Below are 20801 nucleotides of genomic sequence, written 5' to 3'. Positions count from 1 at the left end.
GGGGGCACCTGCTTCATTTCGGGCAAGGCACTCCCTTGAAATGGTCATTTGTTATTCTCCATGCTATCGCGAAAAAAATTTCCGGGGGGGGGGGGGGGGGCATGGGCCCGGTGTGCTACCTCCTGGCTATGTCTGGAATGGACACAAACTGCACTCTGTGTAATGAACCGGAAACGGTTGGACATGCTGTGAGTGAGTGCTGGGATCCGATATTCTTTTGGGATGTGGTACAAAATACCCTGAAGAAATATCTGCCGATAACACCTCATGGCATATGTCATATTTCAATACAGAATGAGGGTGGTGTTCCATATAATATGACGCGATTACTGGCCTTTACAGTCTCTAGATAAAACGCACGGCCGTGAGCCACATGCATGCTTAAGCAAAATCGGCACGGGAAACTTCATTGAATGCGTAATATGTGCGCAAGATAGATCGAACCTATATATGACCTCAAAATCATAGGCAGGTGTTTGATGAATTGGTGAAAATGAACCGTTCCTAAACCGTCGAAGTGGTGCGAGTAGACCAATATGGTTTTTATGAATATGTATTTATTTCTCAATAAAAAGGTTCTAAAAAGCACACGCGTGCCTGTGTAGTAGAACCCCCGCTCTTCGCGCAAACTGCCCGAGTTCGACCCCCACTCAGACCCAGAACTTTTTATATTTGCATCTTGCTCAATTTTCCAGTCGCGCCCAAGATGATTATTTTTCGCTCCAACCAACTAAACCGACGCTGACGCGAGAATTTCTGCGAAACGAACTCTTTAACGCTGTCGCGTTAAAAATGAGCACAGATGCTGTGCCGCAGGGATGGGCGGCTGACTCACAAGTCCGTTATATGTGAGTGACATTTTGAGGCGGACGATAATGTCAAATGTCATAAGTACATTATAAATGGGAAATTAAATACTTCCACCTCGAGGAAAATGGGCGCTAGTGCCAAAAACATTACCTTGCTTTTTTCCCGGTCTGCCAGAGTGCATATCGAAGGCACATGTGACTACAAGAACAAGCAAGGAGGTCACACACACACAAACACACACACACACACACACACGTGCTAGGGATGAGCTCATGTCAGAAAATAAAATAGGGAAGTCATGGTCATGGAGTCGGTCAATTATTTTAGCGGTGACGCATCTCCGGGTAGATCAGACGTCTCGTCAGCTACACCTTTCGCGCTCAAGGAAGCGATGAACTTCTAGTTGCCTTCCGCGTGCAGGAGCCAAAAATTAATCGATGATGCCATGTCAATGATGTCGTGTGGTGTTTTTCTACTGCAGAAATCTTGCACTAAGAGCTGCTACTACAAAAAACTGTTATTGTGGAACGAGGTGGTAGCTCTAGATTGTGCCCACAACTATTAGTGTTCATCGTAAACACTCCACGGCGTTTACAAAGGGGCTAACTAGCTTTCTCTGCCTGTTCTATGGAGGCCACTGCTAGCCAGAAAGCCTTCAAAGGTGGTGAAAACCAGAAAACAAAAAGTCCGCAACCTCTCGAATAGGTTTGCCCGTGCGGCTGTCTCAAAAAGAAAAAAAACTTAAGGAGATCCTGGCTCTTGAGTGAAAGCTTTCCGAAGTTTCGAATGAGGGAATCGAAAATACCCTTTCTGAGCTTCCTCATTTGCTAAGGCTTTCATTTATGACATCACTAATGTAACGACTGTTCGGCAATAACCCAGCGAAATTATTCGAGAAAGATGGCTAATACTTTATCCATCTTTCGAGCGAGAGTTGGCATGATAACTACAATTTATTATTGCCCTCATGAGAGAATTCTCTCGCGAGAAAGATGGCTGATAACTACACAATATAAAAAAATCAACCTTGAGCAAACTGTATTTCTAAAAAGTGTTTTCATTAGAGGGCAGTGGACATTTGGCTGGGAAATTTTGCAGGCCGACGAACACTGGAAAGAACATGAAAGATGCACAGCTGATTACAAAATTAACTACGTTTAAGATGACCCACCAATATAGAAGGACGATCGCACACTAACAACTCGTCCTGTGTACTTCTATTCTGGGGTCTTGTGTTTCAAGCACTCTTATTTTTATAATGTATTGCGAACCAGCGCCCAACACAAGCTTCTCGTGCACAGCCGATTCCGCCTGAAAACAGCGTTCCGGGCACTGTTTGTAAATAAATAAGTAAATAAATAAATAATAATTAGTTTCCCGATTGGAAAGGCTCCTGGCTTTTAGCGGTGATCATGAAACAGATGTTTTACAAACTTTCGTTTTTGAAGTAGTTGAGTTTACCGCTCAAGTGTCAATGGTGAATCTCGGTTATCACTACTGACGAGAGCTGCGACGAGAATGCGAATCACTCGCGCTGCAGCAGATGACGCATGCGGCTTGAAGCAAAATGGCACAGCAGCGCCACTAGTTCTCGCGTCGGCCACCACGGCCACTTCTGCGAGCGCGCGCCTACGGGGAGCTCCGAAACTGAGCTGGTTCTAGTAACGTTGTGAACAGCGGTAATAATTACCTAAAACACTCATGTCTTCATGAATTCAAAATATACAATTGTTGACGCACACATTTACACACGAGATTTTATTGCAATGATTGCTGGTGCTTATGCATAGGCGTGCCCACCACGGGGGGAGGGGGCGGCCCCTGGTCACTTAGGGGGCATTGGTTGATTTGTGGGGTTTAACGTCCCAAAACCACCATATGATTATGAGAGACGCCGTAGTGGAGGGCTCCGGAAATTTTGACCACCTGGGGTTCTTTAACGTGCACCCAAATCTGCGTACATGGGCCTACAACATTTCCGCCTCTATCGGAAATGCAGCCGCCGCAGCCGGGAATCGAACCCGCGACCTGCGGGTCAGCAGCCGAGTACCTTAGCCACTAGACCACCGCGGCGGGGCCGCACTTAGGGGGGCAATGTAAAGCCCTATAGATACATAGAGAAATAGACACGGGGCACTGTAACTCGAAGGGGGCTTGCAGTGCCCCCTCCTGATTACCTCATACATCCCCCCCTGAAGGGATGTCAAACTGTATAGATAGGAAATACAAATCTCACGGCATGGGACGTGGCGTCCCAAGATATATATACATATATATATATGCAGTAACATATAATATATAATATAATAATATATAATATAATATAGTATGCAGACAATATATATATATATATATATATATATATATATCTATTGTTACGGGGAAGATTTATTCACCGAGAGCTGGTCTTGCTAACGGCTTAAAGAGCGCACAGTCATGCAGGCCAACGGGGGAAGCTCGAGAGAGTCCAAACCACTACAACCACGTTGTCGTCTTCTTCATTTGGGTGCCAATTCAGCTGTGTCGGGGTGACAGTTTCATACACGTATCATCACCCCGGCCCGTAAGGCACCGTCTCGGTGCCTGTTAAATGAGCGAGTCGGCGTTGTAGGGCTTGAGACGAGAAACGTGGACTACTTCCGTTCTGGGTGCAACAGCTGATGAGTTTGTGGTAGCGGAAATCTCGTAGGTCACAGGTGTGACCTGACGAATGACTCGGTAGGGCCCGGCGTATCGTGATAGTAGTTTCTCGCAGAGGCCAACACGTCGAGATGGGAGCCACAAGAGAACAAGAGATCCCACAGAAAAAACGGCATCTCTATGTCGACGGTCGTAAAGGGACTTCTGTGCTGTCTGCGACGACGATAACCGATAGTGCGCTACCGCGCGTGCCGTGAGGGCCCGTGTGATCGCATCCTGAGCGTACGAAGTGGAGGATGGGTGGTCTGATGAAAGCAGTGTGTCGAAGGGCAGTAAAGGATGACGTCCGAAGAGTAGATAAAAATGGGAGTAGCCCGCTGTTTCATGACGCGACGAGTTAGTTATAGGCGAAGGTTACGAACGGAAGAGCTATGTCCCAATCAGTGTGGTCGGTAGATACGTACATGGAAAGCATGTCCGTCAATGTGCGGTTTAGGCGCTCCGTAAGGCCGTTAGTCTGAGGGTGGTAAGATGTGGTGAAGTTGTGACGGGTAGCACAAGATCGGAGTAGGTCATCAACCACACGAGATAGAAAGTAGCGACCACGGTCTGTGAGCAGGTGAGTCGGAGCGCCATGCTGGAGAATAATGTCGTACAGCAGGAAGTCGGCAACGTCGGTTGCGCAGCTGGTTGGTAGCGCTCGAGTGATTGCATACCGAGTGGCATAGTCTGTGGCCACTGCAATCCATTTATTTCCAGTTGTAGAAGTAGGAAAGGGACCTAGTAAGTCCAACCCCACTCGATAAAATGGCTCCGCTGGAACTTCAATAGGTTGAAGAAGACCGGAAGGGGGAGTCGTAGGCTTCTTTCGGCGCTGGCAGAGGTCACAAGATGTGACGTAACGGCGAACAGAGCGGTACAAACCCTTCCAGAATACTCGTCGTCGAATGCGGTCGTAAGTTCTGGAGACTCCTAGATGTCCAGAAGTTGGAGCGTCGTGGAATTGTCGCAGAACATCCTTTCGCAGGTGATGCGTACGACGAGTAAAAGTTCCGCGCCGTCGGGGTGTAAGTTGCGGCGGTACAAAATGTTGTCTTGAAGCAGGTATCTGCTAAGAGAAGGGTCAGCATAACGCGACTGAAGGCGGTCAATGATGGTGAGCAATGATGGATCTCGGCGCTGTTCGTCAGCCACGTTCAAAAAGTCAGTGATGGCTAAAACGCAGGCATCGGATTCCAAATCAGTGGAGCTAGGTGGATCAACGGGGTGCCGGGATAAGCAGTCAGCATCGCTGTGCAGCTTTCCAGATTTGTAAACAACCGAGAACGTGTACTCCTGTAATCGAAGAGCCCATCGGCCGAGTCTTCCTGTAGGGTCCTTAAGCGTCGACAGCCAGCAAAGCGCATGATGGTCCGTGATGACTGCGAACGGACGTCCGTATAAGTACGGACGGAATTTCGCGATAGCCCAAACGAGGGCTAAGCATTCCCGCTCAGTTATAGAATAATTTTGTTCCGCTTGCGACAAAAGGCGGCTAGCGTAGGCTATCACACGGTTGGTGCCATTCTGTATCTGAGCGAGTATAGCACCAATGCCATGTCCACTTGCATCGGTGCGAAGCTCTGTTCGAGCCGTTGGATCAAAATGAGCCAACACAGGTGGTGAGGTGAGGGCGGTAATTAGCGATGCGAAGGAATGTTCTTGGTCCCTTCCCCAAGAGAAGGCCACATTCTTTTTGAGGAGATCCGTGAGGGGCCTAGCAATATCCGCGAAGTTGAAGAGAAAGCGGCGGAAGTATGAGCAGAGCCCAATAAAACTGCGAACTTCCTGTGTGGAACGCGGAACCGGGAATTCTCGGACTGCATGGACTTTGTCAGGGTCGGGTTGAACACCAGTGGCGTCAACAAGGTGGCCGAGTAGTTTAATCTGCCGACGTCCAAATGAACATTTCGACGAATTCAGTTGGAGACCAGCGCAACGAAAAACGTCAAGAATTGCCGAGAGACGAGACAGGTGGTTTTCGAAGGAGGGCGAGAAAACTATTACATCATCCAGATAGCAAAGGCAGGTCGACCATTTGAAACCGCGAAGAAGAGAGTCCATCATACGTTCAAACGTAGCCGGGGCATGCACAACCCAAAAGGCATGACCTTGAATTGGTAAAGGCCGTCGGGTGTGATGAATGCTGTCTTCTCGCGGTCGTCGACCGAAATTTGCCAGTATCCGGATCGCAGGTCAAGGGTCGAGAAATAGTTGGCGCCGTGGAGGCGGTCGAGCGCATCATCGATTCGGGGTAAAGGCTAAACGTCCTTCTTGGTGACCCGATTCAGGTGGCGATAGTCGACGCAAAAGCGCCAGGTGTTGTCCTTCTTTTTATCTAAGACCACAGGGGAGGCCCAAGGACTCGATGAAGGCTCAATGACGTCTTTACTCAACATTTTCTCGACCTCCGTCTGTATAACTTAGCGCTCAGCATGTGACACGCGATAAGGGCGTTTGCGGAGTGGACTGGCGTCGCCGGTGTCGATGCGGTGGGTTACGGCACTTGTGCGGCCCAGGGGACGGTCGTCGACGTCAAAGATATCCAGGTAAGAAAAGAGAACACCCCGGAGCGCCGCAATTTGGGAAGGTAAGAGGTCACTGGATATCATTTTGTCGAGGAACGCCTTATTTTGCGACGTGATGACAGGTTTCGCCATGGTCTTAGTGTCAGGTGTAAAAGAACAAATCGAACATTCATCAAGGGTGGAAAGATCGGCTAAAGTGATGCCCTGGGGAAGAACTTGGGTCGACTCAGAGAAGTTCAGAACTGGAAGTAGCACCGTGTTGCTAGCAACAATCACTATAGTTTGTGGTAGTGCGATGTGGTGCGTAAGGGTCAAATCAATGAGGGGAGCTACCAGATAGTCTCCATCAGGAACGGACGGGAAGGGCGACAGAGGAACGTACATAGCAGCCTGGGGCGGTAGCCGTAGAGACTCCACGGATCGTAGCCGAGTGCGACTTGGAGGAGTGAAATCGGAGCGCAAAGGCAATTCGAGCCGTAACATACCGGTAGAACAATCGATGAGGGTGGAGTGGGTGGTTAAGAAGTCAATTCCAAGGATGACGTCGTGTGGGCAAGCATCGAGGACTACGAAGAGAACGGAAGTGTGGTGGCCAGCAACAGTAACGCGGGCAGTGCACATACCAAGTACCGATGTTCGACTTCCGTTAGCAACTCGAACAGTAGAGAACACAGCTGGTGTGAGAACTTTTTTCAGGTGAGATCGAAGTGTAGAACTCATAACAGATACTTGGGCACCAGTGTCAATTAGAGCAGTAACGGCGTGGCCATCAACGAACACCCGAAGTAAATTGCGTCTTGAAATTGTAGCCGGTTGAGGGTTTTCGTTCCGAGTCGTCAACGCAGCGCCACCTCCAGGAGCTGCACTCGTTAGTTTCCCAGGGAATGGCCAGAATAAGCCGGAGACGGAGAGCGGCGGCGTTGAGGGGAGCGTGACGGCCGACCCTTAGGTGACGGCGAGCGCCTTGACCAGTTTCTTTGGGTGACGACGTCAGCGTAGGACGGTTCGGAGCGTGGAGATGAACGGCAAGCTGAAGAGTCCTGAATATGGTCATCCGAAAAACCGGGTTGGGAATAGTGTCCACGGTCCTGACGGCGGTCGACATTACGAAAGCTTGGCCGGAAATACCCCCTGTTGCGACAGTGGCGGGAGATGTGCCCAACTCGAGAGCAAGAAAAACAGATGGGTCGATCATCGTGCGTACGCCACTCAGATGGATTTCGGTAGCGTGGTGGAAACCGAGGAGTCGAAGCTGCCGCAGCGACAAGTGGGGCAGAGTGGTGGTCAGCGTTGTGGACAGGAGTGCTCATGGGCTGCGGCTGGGGAACCTGGACGCCCAGGTTAGCAAACTCCTGGCGTACGACGGCTTGAATGAGCGAGACTGTTGCCCAGTGGTCTTGCGCAGGGGGCTGATAGGAAGCGGGTGCCATGGCTTCCAGCTCCTGGCGAACAATCCTTGCGATATTGGCAGGAGGCGCAAGTGAACGGGGCGCTGCAGAATCCTCGCAAGACGAAGTGGCAGCAGTGTTTGGTAGTCTCGCGATGTGGTGGGTGATTCGCCTGCTTTTTGCTTGTTCAAATCGTCGGCATTCGGATATGATGGAGTCGACAGTGGTGCAGTTCTTGCACATTAATAGGTTGAAAGCATCATCAGCAATGCTTTCAACACGTTGCTGATTTTGTCCGCCTCGGACATGTTTTTGTCCGTCTTCCGGCACAGTGCCAGTACGTCTTGGATGTACGTGACGTACGACTCCGTCGATGATTGAACACGCGACGCGAGGTCCTGCCTGGCTGCCATCTGACGAGCAACTGACCGACCGAACAAATCGCGAAGCTTTTGCTTGCATGTGTCCCAGCTGGTTAATTCTTCTTCATGCGTCTCATACCAGGCGCGTGCCGTACCCCTTAGGTAGAACAGAATATTTGCCAGCATAAGCGTTTCGTCCCACCTGTAGTGCTTGCTGACGCGCTCGAATAATGCGAGCCATTCTTCGACGTCCGTGCTGTCCGTCCCGGAAAACGTGCCAGGGTCGAGAAGATGGGGGGGGGGAATCACAGGTGATGGAGCCGGGGCGGATGGCGAGGCCTGAGTGCCAGTTTCAGGCATCGCGGCTGGAGAAAGCTGGCGTCCACTGCGGAGTTCCAGAGCCGGGTTGTGTGAACAACCCGCACCTTCCACCAAAAGATGTTACGGGGAAGATTTATTCACCGAGAGCTGGTCTTGCTAACGGCTTAAAGAGCGCACAGTCATGCATGCCAACGGGAGAAGCTCGAGAGAGTCCAACCCACTACAACCACGTTGTCGTCTTCTTCATTTGGGTGCCAATTCAGCTGTGTCGGGGTGACAGTTTCATACACGTATCAATATATATATATATATATATATATATATATATATATATATATATATATATATATATATATATATATTGTAGCGAAGCCTCCGAACTCTGAAATGGGTCGAACTCTTGAGTACCTCCTAGTGGGGCTACCCAACAAAGACGCTTGGCTGTGACTGTCGCCATTGCATATTCTCGCTCGTTGCCGGCTAATAAACGCCTTAACAATTTGGTGGAGAGTGCTGCGATCCCCGTCTATGCCTTTGGAGCTACGATCACGTACCCTGCCATCTACTATGTACCACGACGCTTCTCAGCAAACGCCTCCTCCACTGCCACCCCCTTGTCCCGGTATCCCCAGAATCCGCGATCCACCCATCTTCACTGGCGCTGATGGCACTGACGTGGAGGACTGGCTCGCCATTTACGAGCGCGTGAGCGTCCCCAACAAATGGGACGAGGACGGCAAGCTGACCAACTTGGTATTCTACCTTACGGGTGTTGCCAGTTTGTGGTACAACAACCACGCGTCCGATTTTGCCACCTGGTCCGATTTTAAGACCGCAATCATCAACGTCTTCGGCTGCCCTGCTGTTCGCAAGCTGCAAGCCGAGCAGCGCTTACGTGAACGTGCTCAGGAGGCTGGTGAGTCATTCACCAGCTAATTGAAGACGTCCTGGACCTATGCAACAAATCTAATCCCACTATGTCCGAGTCTGACAAGATCCGAAACATCATGAAAGGCATTGACGAGGATGCCTTCACGATGCTGCTCGCCAAAAACCCCGGCACAGTGGCTGAGGTCATCACACTGCGCCAGAGCTACGAGGAGCTTCGCCGGCAGCGTTCGCTGACCCGACGCTCCCCACCACGAGCTGCAACGCTTGCTGGCTTGGAGGCCAGTTGTGACCAAGTGGCGTTGATGGCACACCTAAAGTCCTTCATCCATGAGGAAATCGCGCGTCAGTTCTCGCTCCTGCCCTTTGCTCACCAACCGACTGTTCAACAATCGCCTACTACCCTTCTTTCTCCCATCCGTCGAGCGAATGAACAGGAAATAGGGAAGGTAATGCCTGCGTACCACCCCCACAGCCTCCGGCTCCTGCGCCCCTGAGTTACGTGCAAGTGGTCGCCAGGCCGCCCCAAGTCGTTCCAGCACACGCCCCTCTGACTTACGCCGAAGCTACCGCTTGACCTCCGTCCTTTGCAGCGGGTGTGCCCGCTACGTATGTTGACGTAATCCCTCAGCCTCAGCTTCAGTCCACCATGCAGCCACCGTTGCGTCCATCGGCGCTTGCGACATGGGTGAGACCTACCCCGGTGAACAGATGGCGCACACCCGACAACCGGCCCATCTGCTTTGACTGCGGTTACGCCGGCCACGTGGCCCATTATTGTCATCGCGTACAGCCGGCTCCAATTTCTTCACCTGTTGCTGGCCAACACAGCCGTCCTTATCGCGAAGAACCGCCGTCTATGCCACCTCGATCTCGCCCAGGTCTATCTCGAAGATCGCCGTCTCCACGACTTCGCTCCCTGTCCCCCATGCGGCCAAGTGCGGCTGCTCATGAGCGGGAAAACTAGTCGTCGCAGTCCCCGAGGCAAGGACTGCGACGCTATCGCAATGTGAAAGCCCTCAGAGCAGCCCCTCGAATGTCATTGACATGCTTGTGGACGGTGTTTGTGAATCGGCTCTTATTGACACTGGAGCTGCCGTATCAATTATGGGCGAAAAACTCTGCCGCTTACTTCGAAAAGTGACGACACCACTTTCTGGGTATCCCTCCGTACTGCACGTTTGCACCGTATTCATCCTACACCAGGGTGCACAGCTCGCGTTGTCATCCAGGACGTTCTGTATGTTGCCCAGTTCATCATCATTCCGGCATGCTCTCATGACGTCAGCCTGGGATGGGACTTTCTCTCCCACCATCACGCCATCATCCATTGTGCCGCCGCTGAAATTGAGCTCTCAGCCTTCTCGCATTTGACGCCAGAAGACAGTTCCTCGACACTGAGCAAGATGCTAACGGAAGACGATACAACAATGCCTCCAAACTCGACGGCGGCTGTGTCTGTCTACTGCGCCGGTCTCTCCGACACCATTGCACTTGTTTCGCCATCTGACCGCGCTTGCAGTAGGAAAGGGCTGCTAGTACCTTTCGCGACTGTGCAGGTCAACCAAGGCCACGCTGCTATTTTTGTAACCAACCCGTCCCCGTACGCTGTCACCTTGCTTCGAGGGGAATGTCTCGGCAGAGTGGAACCAGTCGATGACGCACAAGTCCTGGACGTACCCGATGACACGTGCGGTCCCAGGTCATGTACCATCAATGCTGTTTTCACTTCTGATTCGTCATCTGCTGATGTATTTGGCCCCTCCATCGCTGACAACCTTACGGCCGTACAGTGTTCCCAACTTCTGGACCTGTTGCAAGAATATCACTCTTCTTTCGATGTCGGGCGAAGTTCTCTCGGTCGCACTTCCGTTGTTACGCATCGCATCGACACTGGTGCCCATCCACCTTTACGGCAACGTCCATATCGCGTGTCGCCTGCTGAACGTCGAGTAATTAATGATCAGGTTGACGATATGCTCTGACGCGACGTTATTCGGCCCTCGGACAGTCCATGGGCGTCTCCTGTTGTTCTTGTTGCAAAGAAAGACGGTTCTGTGCGGTTCTGTGTGGACTACCGACGGCTCAATAAGATCACTCGCAAGGATGTTTATCCACTGCCACGCATCGATGACGCGATTGACAGCCTTCATGGAGCCGATTTTTTTTCTTCTCTCGATCTGCGCTCGGGGTACTGGCAAGTACCCATGGCTGACGACGCTCGACCAAAGAACGCCTTCGTCACGCCAGCCGGCTTGTACGAGTTCAACGTCATGCCGTTTGGTCTATGTAATGCACCTGCGACCTTTGAGCGCATGATGGACACCGTTCTGCGCAACTTGAAATGGTACACGTGCTTGTGTTACCTTGACGATGTCATTGTCTTCGCTTCGGATTTCTCAACGCATCTCCAACGTCTGAAAGAAGTTTTCGCACGTGTGAGCAATGCCGGCTTGCAACTAAATCTGAAAAAGTGCCGCTTTGCAGCACGGCAACTCACCATACTGGGTACGTCGTGTCCAAAGACGGCATTCTTCCTGATCCTGCCAAGCTTCAGGCCGTAGCCGAATTCCCCAAATCTGCATCTGTCAAAGAACTGCGTAGTTTCGTGGGCCTGTGCTCATACTTCCGACGCTTCATATGAAACTTTGCCACGATCATATCACCGCTGACGAAGCTCCTTGGAAGTAACGGGCCCCTCAATTCGTGGTCATCCGGGTGCGACGACGCGTTCGCGAAGCTCCGCCATTTGTTGACGTCACCTCCCATTCTACGCCACTACTACCCTACAGCCCCAACGGAGGTGCACACGGACGCCAGCGGTGTAGGCCTCGGCGCTGTCCTGGCGCAGCGAAAACCCGGATTCTCTGAATATGTCGTAGCATATGCAAGCCGTACGCTCACGAGAGCCGAGACAAACTACACCGTCACGGAGAAAGAGTGCCTGGCGATCGTCTGGGCTCTTACAAAGTTTCGACCTTATTTGTATGGTCGCCCATTCGATATCGTCACCGACGATCATGCACTATGCTGGCTTTCATCATTGAAGGATCCCTCAGGCCGTCTCGCCCGTTGGGCTCTTCGCTTACAAGACGACGACATCCGTGTGCTGTACCGCAACGGGCGCCAGCATGCTGACGCTGATGCCCTCTCACGCTCCCCTCTACCTAAAGACGGCGTGCCCTGCTCAGTAACCTCAATTACTGTATCTGCCATTGATGTTGACATCCTCGCTACCGAACAGCGAAAGGATAATTGGATCGCCCCGCTGATCGACTTGCTCTCTGATCCGTCCGCAACACCATCCACGCGTGCCTTGCGTCGTCGAGTTCGCCATTTCGCCATCCGTGACGGCCTCTTACACCGACGCAATTACGACTCTCATGGCCGGCAGTGGTTACTCGTCATACCCCGCAGTCAGCGGTCGGATATGTGTGAATCTTTCCATTCTGATCCGCAATGTGCGCACTCTGGGGTATTCAAAACTTACCACCGCATTCGACAACGCTACTTCTGGCGTGGGATGTACCGCTATGTGCAGCAGTTCGTTCGCTCTTGCCTCACTTGCCAACGCCGTAAACCGTCAGCCCACATGTCACACGCCGGTCTGCAACCGTTACCTTGCCCTGACCGTCCTTTTGGCGCGTAGGTATCGATTTGTATGGACCACTTCATCTGACGTCGGCCGGTAACCGCTGGGCCATCGTTGCCGTTGACCATTTAATGCGATACGCCGAAACCGCCGCTCTCCCTGCGGCTACTGCGCGTGATGTTGCGTCCTTCCTGCTGCACCGATTCATACTGCGCCACGGACCACCCCAAGAGCTTCTCAGTGATCGAGGCCGTGTCTTCTTGTCGGAAGTCGTCGAAGCCATTCTGACGCAGTGCCATTCTGTCCACCGCAAAACTACTGCTTACCACCCACAGACGAATGGCCTCACCAAACGCTTTAACCGCACCCTCGGCGACATGCTTTCTATGTACGTCGCTGCCAACCACACTAATTGGGATAATATACTGCCCTTCGTCACCTACGCCTACAACACCGCCCTTCAGAGCACGACTGGTTTTTCACCTTTCTACTTGCTGTACGGAAGGCACCCGTCGCACACCATGGACACGATACTCCCGTACACGCCGGATCCATCTGAGTGTACACCTGTTTCCGAGACAGCCAGGCTTGCTGAAGAGTGTCGCGAGCTTGCCAAAACTTTTACGACGCAAGAGCAAGAGCAGCAGAAGAGTATTCGTGATGGCTCCACCACTTCTGAGCCCACGTTCCTTCCTGGTGCGCTTGTATGGCTCTCGATCCCGACCTCTGTAGCTGGCCTCTCTTCCAAACTACTTCCCAAATATGAAGGCCCCTACCGTGTCATCGAGCGCACGTCACCCGTCAACTATCTGATCGAACCCGTTGAACAATCTTCGGACATGCGCCGCCGTGGGCGAGACATCGTCAACGTGGAGCGCCTGAAGGCTTATTATGACCCGCTCATAGTAACAAGTTGTTAGGTCGCCAGGCGGCTCCCTCTTCGACCCCGGGGTAGTTGTAGCGAAGCCTCCGAACTCTGAAATGGGTCGAACACTTGAGTACCTCCTAGTGGGGCTACCCAAAAAGGACGCCGCTCGCGCTGAGAGCCCGTGCTTGGCTGTGGCTGTCGCCATTGTATATTCTCGCTCGTTGCCGGCTAATAAACGCCTTAACAATATATATATATATATATATATATATATATATATATATATATATATATATATATATATATATATATATATATATATATATGTGTGTGTGTGTGTGATCTAACAGACAGTAATGCCAAGGAATGTACAGGGGAAGTTATTAGAAACAATGGAATGTAAGTAAGAACAAAAAGTGGTTGAAAAAATAACCACCTGTGAGTAGGAATCGAACCTACGACCTTCGAATAACGCGTTCTATGCTCTAACCACTGAGCTACCGCAGCAGCCTTCTCTCCATCCACTTTTTAGGGTTGATATGTGAATTTAGAAGTAGGAGTGACAGTCAGCGCCATCTATAAGCCAAACGACGAGTGTGAAAACTCTCTTATGCGCATGTTTGGCGGCACGTAGCACGTGAACTTAATATGAGCGGGCAGCTGATTAATTGTCCCTCTTATACAACCTAATGACAGCAAGTCTGCGAGTACGCGACCCTCGTTTAATGAAATAAGGGAAAGAAGTGTATACCTAAGGGCTCGTTGTTCCGTGTTTTTGACCCAATATTAATGAGATCTAACAGACAGTAATGCCAAGGAATGTACAGACGAAGTTATTAGAACCAATGGAATGTAAATAAAAAGAAAGAAAAGTTGATGAAAAATAATCATCCGTGAGCAGGAATCGAACCTACGACCTTTCAATAACGCGTTCGATGCTCTAACCACTGAGCTACCACAGCGGCCTTCCCTCCATACGCCAGAAACCCTATCGCGTATCCCCGTCAGAGAGTCAAGTGATCACCGTTCAGGTCAACGACATGCTGCAGAAAGACGTTATTCAAGAGCCAAGCAGTCCCTGGGCATCTCCTGTTATGTCAACTCTTGCGATTTTGTGTAGACTACCGCCGTTACAAAGAAAGCCGTGTATCCGCTACCACGCATCGACGATGCTGTTGATTTTCTGCGCTCGGCCGCATACTTTTCGTCCGTCGACCTAAGGTCTGGATACTGGCAAATACCAATGCATCCGCCTGACAAAGAGAAGGCTGCTTTTGTCACGCCTGACAGGTTATTTGAATTGAACGTTATGCCGTTTGGCTTATGTAATGTCTCAGCTACCTTCGAGCGATTCATGGAGCGATTCATCCTTCGCGGTCTCAAATGGGAGATATGTATGTGTTATCTCGATGATGTAAATATTTTTGGCAAGACATTCCACGAGCACAACCATCGGCTTAGCGTTGTTCTAGACTGCGTCAAACAAGCTGGTCTGGTTTTAAACGCAAAGAAGTGTCATTTCAGTGAGCGTCAAGCCATTGTGCTTGGATATCTAGTCGACAGGGATGGTATACGGCCAGAGCCGCAAAAAATCAGTGCTGTCTGAGTCTTTAAGCAACCATTGTCAGTGAAGGATCTCCGTAGCTTCGTGGTCCTGTGTTATTTTCGTCGGTTTATCAAAGACTTCGTCCAGCTTGCTCATCCCCTGCAAAGTTGCTCCGCAAAAACGCCCCTTTCCGATGGACTGTTGAGTGTGAGTCTGCTTTCGAGCAGCTGAAGTATTTGCCTACTTCCGGGCCCTTCTTGCGCCATTTCGACCCGGAGGCACTCACGGAACTGCGTACAGATGCTAATGGTATCGGTGTTGGTGCCGTGCTAGTTCAGTATCACGACAGCCGCCAGCACGTCGTGACATTGATTGATTGATTGATTGATTTGTGGGGTTTAACGTCCCAAAACCACCATATGAATATGAAAGACGCCGTAGTGGATGGCTCTGGAAATTTCGACCACCTGGGGTTCTTTAACGTGCACCCAAATCTAAGCACACGGGCCTACGACATTTCTGCCCCCAATGGAAACGCAGCCGCCGGGATTTGAACCCGCGACCTGCAGGTCAGCAGCCGAGTACCTTAGCCACAAGACCTCCGCGGCGGGGCACGTCGTGGCGTATGCAAGTCGTACTTTGACTAAGGCGGAGAGGAATTATACGGTCACCGAACTGGAATGTCTGGTGGTTGTTTTCGCCTTCCAAAAGTTCAGACCTTATTTGTATGGCCGGCAGTTCAAGATTGACACAGATCATCATTCTCTTTGTTGGGTCGTCGGACTACGCAACACAACTGGTCGGTTGGCTCATTGGGCCTTACGGTTTCAAGAATATAACTTTTCTGTGACCTACAAGGGCGGTCGATGTCACGCAGATGCCGACTGCTTATCTCGTCTTCCATCTCCGACTGTGGATGCTGATAATGATGATCTCGACAACTACCTGGCCGCAATCTCATCCAACTTCCCAAATTCGGACGTCTTCCGTCACGAGCAACAGCGTAACTCTTCGCTGAAAGCAATGATTGATGTGGCTCGTAGCTCTAAACGCGCCACGCCATTCGTGATTCATGACGCCTTACTATATCACAAGAATTACTCCAGCCATGGTTCCACACTACCCCTCGTCGTGCCAGAATGCCTGCGTCTTGCGTTATTCCAAGTCATGCGCGATGACATCACATCTGAGAACCTTGGATTTGCCCGAACGCTTAACCGTATCCGATAACGTTTTTACTGGCCTCTACTCTGGAAGACCACCAAGCACTACGTCGCAAGTTGTGATGTCTGCCAATGCCACAAACAACCTACCACATCATTGGCCGGCCCACTGCAGCCGGTTAAGCCACCGACATCACCATTCGAAAAAGTCGGCATAGAGTTACTGTGCCCTTTCCCCAAGTCTACCACCCGCCGCCGCTGGATTATTGTGTGCGTAGATTACCTGACGTGGTATACTGAAACGATGGCGGTTGCTTCAGCCACATCATCTGATGTGTCATGGTTTCTTCTGCACTCGATCATACTCCGTCACGGGGCCCCTCGTGTAGTTATAAGAGATCACGACCGGCAGTTTACCGCTGACGTTGTCGAAGAGTTGCTACGGCTTTGTGGGTATGCGTTGAAAGGGACAAAAAAGTAACCCTAAACAATCTCCGCCGGGACGAGAAAATTACCGGCAAAATGTTAAAAGCAATGTTACCGGCCCATTCTGTTCCCGGTCGATTCTATTTGCTCCCCAAAATACACAAGGCAGGTAATCCGGGACGTCTGATAGTATCCAGTAACAGCACATCAACAGAAAATATATCATAATTCATCAATTCCTTAATAAAAAACATCCCCCCAAATTTTCCCTATTACCTAAGTGACACAAACCACTTCATCTGCAAAACTTCAAGTCTCGACATCCCAGGCGGCAGTTTTCTGGTGACCATGGACGTCGGCTCACTGTACACCAACATACCCCACCATGACGGAATAGCGGCTATGGTTTCTGAATATGTAAAATCTGACTCATCAATTAGTGTAAGTGGCGAGGTACTGTTTACACTTCTTGATCTTGTACTAAATTATAACCATTTTGAGTTCAATGGCAAGCATTTCCTTCAGGTCAGTGGCACTGCAATGGGCACGAAAATGGCCCCAAACTTCGCGAGCACCTTTATGGCTTCACTTGAAATCCCATTCATTGAGGGACGCACCTTGAAACCTTTCTACTACAAAAGATACTTAGACAATATTTTCATGATATGGTACCATGATGAGGGAAGTCTTTTCCGCTTCATAGAGGATTTCAACAAGTGCCACCCGTCAATAAAATTCACGCACAAAATTTCCAAAACTAGCATTAACTTTTTGGACGTCACTGTCACAGTCGAAAATGACCGTTTGTCAACAAACCTTTACAAAAAGCCTACAGACCGTCAAATGTACCTACATTTACACAGCAGCCACCCAAAGCATTGCAAAACGGGTATTCCATATTCTCAGGCCTACCGGTACCGAAGAATATGCACCGATATGCGGGAATTTGACAGACACGCGGAACACCCAAAGCATTCCTTATTGAAACAAAATTATCCGGAAGACATTATTGACGATGCCATACTAGGTTCTCGCAACGTGAACAGGAATGATATTATTAAGGGACCAAACAGAGTATCTAAAACGACTTCCCAAACAAACCTTGTACTAACTTACTCCTCATCAGCGCCACGAATCAACAACATACTGTCCCACCATTTCAACATAATCAGGCAAAGCAAACGACTAACTTCTATCTTCGCGAAGCTACCTCACGTGGTGTACCGCCGGGATAAAAATCTGAAGGACATTCTTGTCAGATCAAAAACAACCACCCACAAATTTCAATCAGGGTACCATCCCTGCGGAAAAGCTCGATGCAAGGTATGCCCACAGATGGTCACAACACGTGAATCCAAAGCGAACTTCTCGGATTTCAAAGTCTGCATAACTGAAAGCCTTAACTGTGACTCCAGTAACGTAATATACATGCTACATTGCAACATCTGCGGACAAGAATATATCGGCCAAACAGACGCGCCATTTCGGCTGCGGTTCAATAATCACCGGTACCACGCCACTTCACTGCCGAAGATACCTTTATCTAGACATCTGCGCCTGCCAAACCACAGTTTTGAAAATATCAGCGTAACTCTTTTGCAGTCCGGTTTCTCAAACAGACGCGAGCGCGAACAGCGTGAGGCATAATTTATTTTCAAATTTCGAACATTTGTAGCCGGCATCAACGAGGACCCCGGAAAACTCAACTGCCTCCGAGAAGTAAGCTAGGAGGAAATTGGTGACAAAGATTGGTAGCTGGAGACCATGCTTTTTTCTGACTGACTCGTACGTGTACACTGTCCTTTCTTGTTTTTTTGTTTTTCGTTTTTTTTTCTTCCTTTTTTCTTTTCTTCCTTTTTTTTTCACATGCACATACAAAGTGTTTTCGTTCGCCTACCACTTGATGACCATTGAAGTGAAATGGATGAAGAATAAAGGTAAAAAGAGCCGACCGACCCATTAACGGGAACCCCTTCCTTTACGCACGCCGCACGCCGACCGACCCATTACGGGGAAACCCTTTCTTTACGCACGCCGTCACGGACCCTCCCGGCACCGCGGCGACAATCTTGGGTGGCCCGACACACGTCGAGAACTGAACAGCACGTGATAAGAAACGTATGTGGACGTACACGGACAGTTGGTTTCGTTCTCAGTGTTGACAGTGGTTCTTCCTCTTGTTTACTTTCTTGCTTTTCTTTCTTTTTTTTCTCCCCTTTTTTGTTTTCTTTCCTTTTTTTAGTTCCCTCTCACTCTCGCAAACATGTTTCAAGGCGAGAGGAACGCGGCAGCAACGAAGTTTGGAAATTCATGTCAGTATAACCAGAGTCCTTCAATGCTTTTCTGGTCACGAAACTCCGGCCGAAGTTTCATTCAGGGACAAAAGCTGCCGCTAGGATCGCCCCTGATAGCGTGAAGGCTTCGCCGGCGGCCGGCGACGCTTGCGGGCCGGCTGTTTCTCCGTCGGCAATGCGCCTAATTTCATCTGCTCTTCATTTCCACCTGTAAAAACGCGACCTGTAAAAACGCGAGCGACGCGAGCGAAGTGTGCGTGTTTTTGATTCAGTTGACGCTTAGCTTAGCTGTGAAATAGAGGCAAGGCTACGCGTGTTACTGAGTCGTATATGTTGCAGCGTTCGTTCGTTGCGGTAGTCACGGCCGCTACGTTCTCGCTTTGAGAAGGAGGACATCTGGCGTTTTCGATTTTTGAGTAGTCTTTGCAGTTTCCTGCATTTGAGTTAACTAGCACCAGATTTAAATCGGTATATACAGCCCTGGGCGACATGCTGCGCTTAGCAAATAGGTGTGTAAACGTACAGCACGTTGGGTTAGCGCTGTGTCTGCGCGATTTTATAGCGCGCTAATAATGTACAAAAATAACCTAGGTTTGGAAAGTGAGCATCAACATGATGAAGAAAAACGCTCACGAAATGGAAGCAGCATAATGAGCGCGCGTAGGAGTAAATGCTACACACTTGAGCGACTTTCCCGGCTGTCAACATAGGTATAGGGTGTCAACAGAAAAACTCGTATGGTCAGTGTCTGACACACTCGTCCCACCAAAACGACAAGTTAATTGATTACTTGGTTATGAGGTTTAACGCGCTGACGCTATGCAGGCAATCGGGCGCGCGCCGTAGTGTAGCCAGAGTCCTTCAAGCATTGAAGGACTCTGGTGTAGCTTTCCGGAATAATTTTAACCACCCAGGCATCTTTAACATGCGCGGGAATCTCTAAAACACAGGCATTTTCTCTTTTCGCCTCCATCAGAAAAGCGGCTGGGAACCCACGTCCTTGGGCTCATCATCATCAGCACAGCGCCCTAGCCCCTGAGCCACCGCGGCGGGGACACTAAAAAAATTAAAAAAGGAATACAGGCAAAGCTAGCCATGCTCCGCTTTGCAAATTCAAAATACATGATTGGATAATCAAAATGTCGCCGCCGTGGATTTTGGTTCCGCCACACAGATGACAGTAACCTGACTGGCCACTTGCTGATCGTCGCAGGCAGCTGCCAAGCGCATGCAAATGACTAGAAAACGCGCCGCGGCTGTGGTGCAAGTGTTTATTCATACAAGTTTACGGCAATAGCATGGCGGATAAAGGAAATAAACAACGTCACACAAGCAACTAGGAACACAAATGTGCAAGTGTTTTTTGTCACTAGCAAACACAAAACACAACAGTTGGGCTTTACATAGCATGACAAACAGAACATCTGCTACCCATGGGGCTTGTTGCCACCATTTGCTGGGCAGTTTGCTCGCCGCGTCGCTCGTGTCAGCTTGTTTTTTTCCCTGGTGTAAAAGTGCAGGCGGCACCTCAAGAAAAAATGAACAACCTCTGCTGTGGTACCCACATAGTGCAACCTACAGCCCACACCAGCAGAAGCAATGCGGCTGTCGAGCAAAACTTGGTCAACAATGTTCGCATACACATCGGCACATGCAACTGTGTCCACAGTCAGTTCTTCAACATGTCCTTCCACAATGCGCAACAGGCTGAGAAGCTGGGATGAGGGCACTTGCAGGAATCCTCTTGACTTCTTCTGAATTAGGTCAGTTGGCTCTCGTGTCTGGCTCTTGAGTGTTCCCACGCAGTCAGTGCAGCTTATCGTTGAAAACTTCTTTACCACGTAACCGGCAAGATAATCAAGAATGCACTCTTTGGTGATGAGCGTAACGTCAGGCACGGATGCATTGTTCACTGCCTCTCCCGGCTCCTCAAGAA

Source organism: Rhipicephalus microplus, chromosome 7, assembly GCF_043290135.1.
Source record: "Rhipicephalus microplus isolate Deutch F79 chromosome 7, USDA_Rmic, whole genome shotgun sequence".
Classification (NCBI taxonomy): Eukaryota; Metazoa; Arthropoda; class Arachnida; order Ixodida; family Ixodidae; genus Rhipicephalus; species Rhipicephalus microplus.
This window is presented reverse-complemented; position numbering follows the sequence as displayed.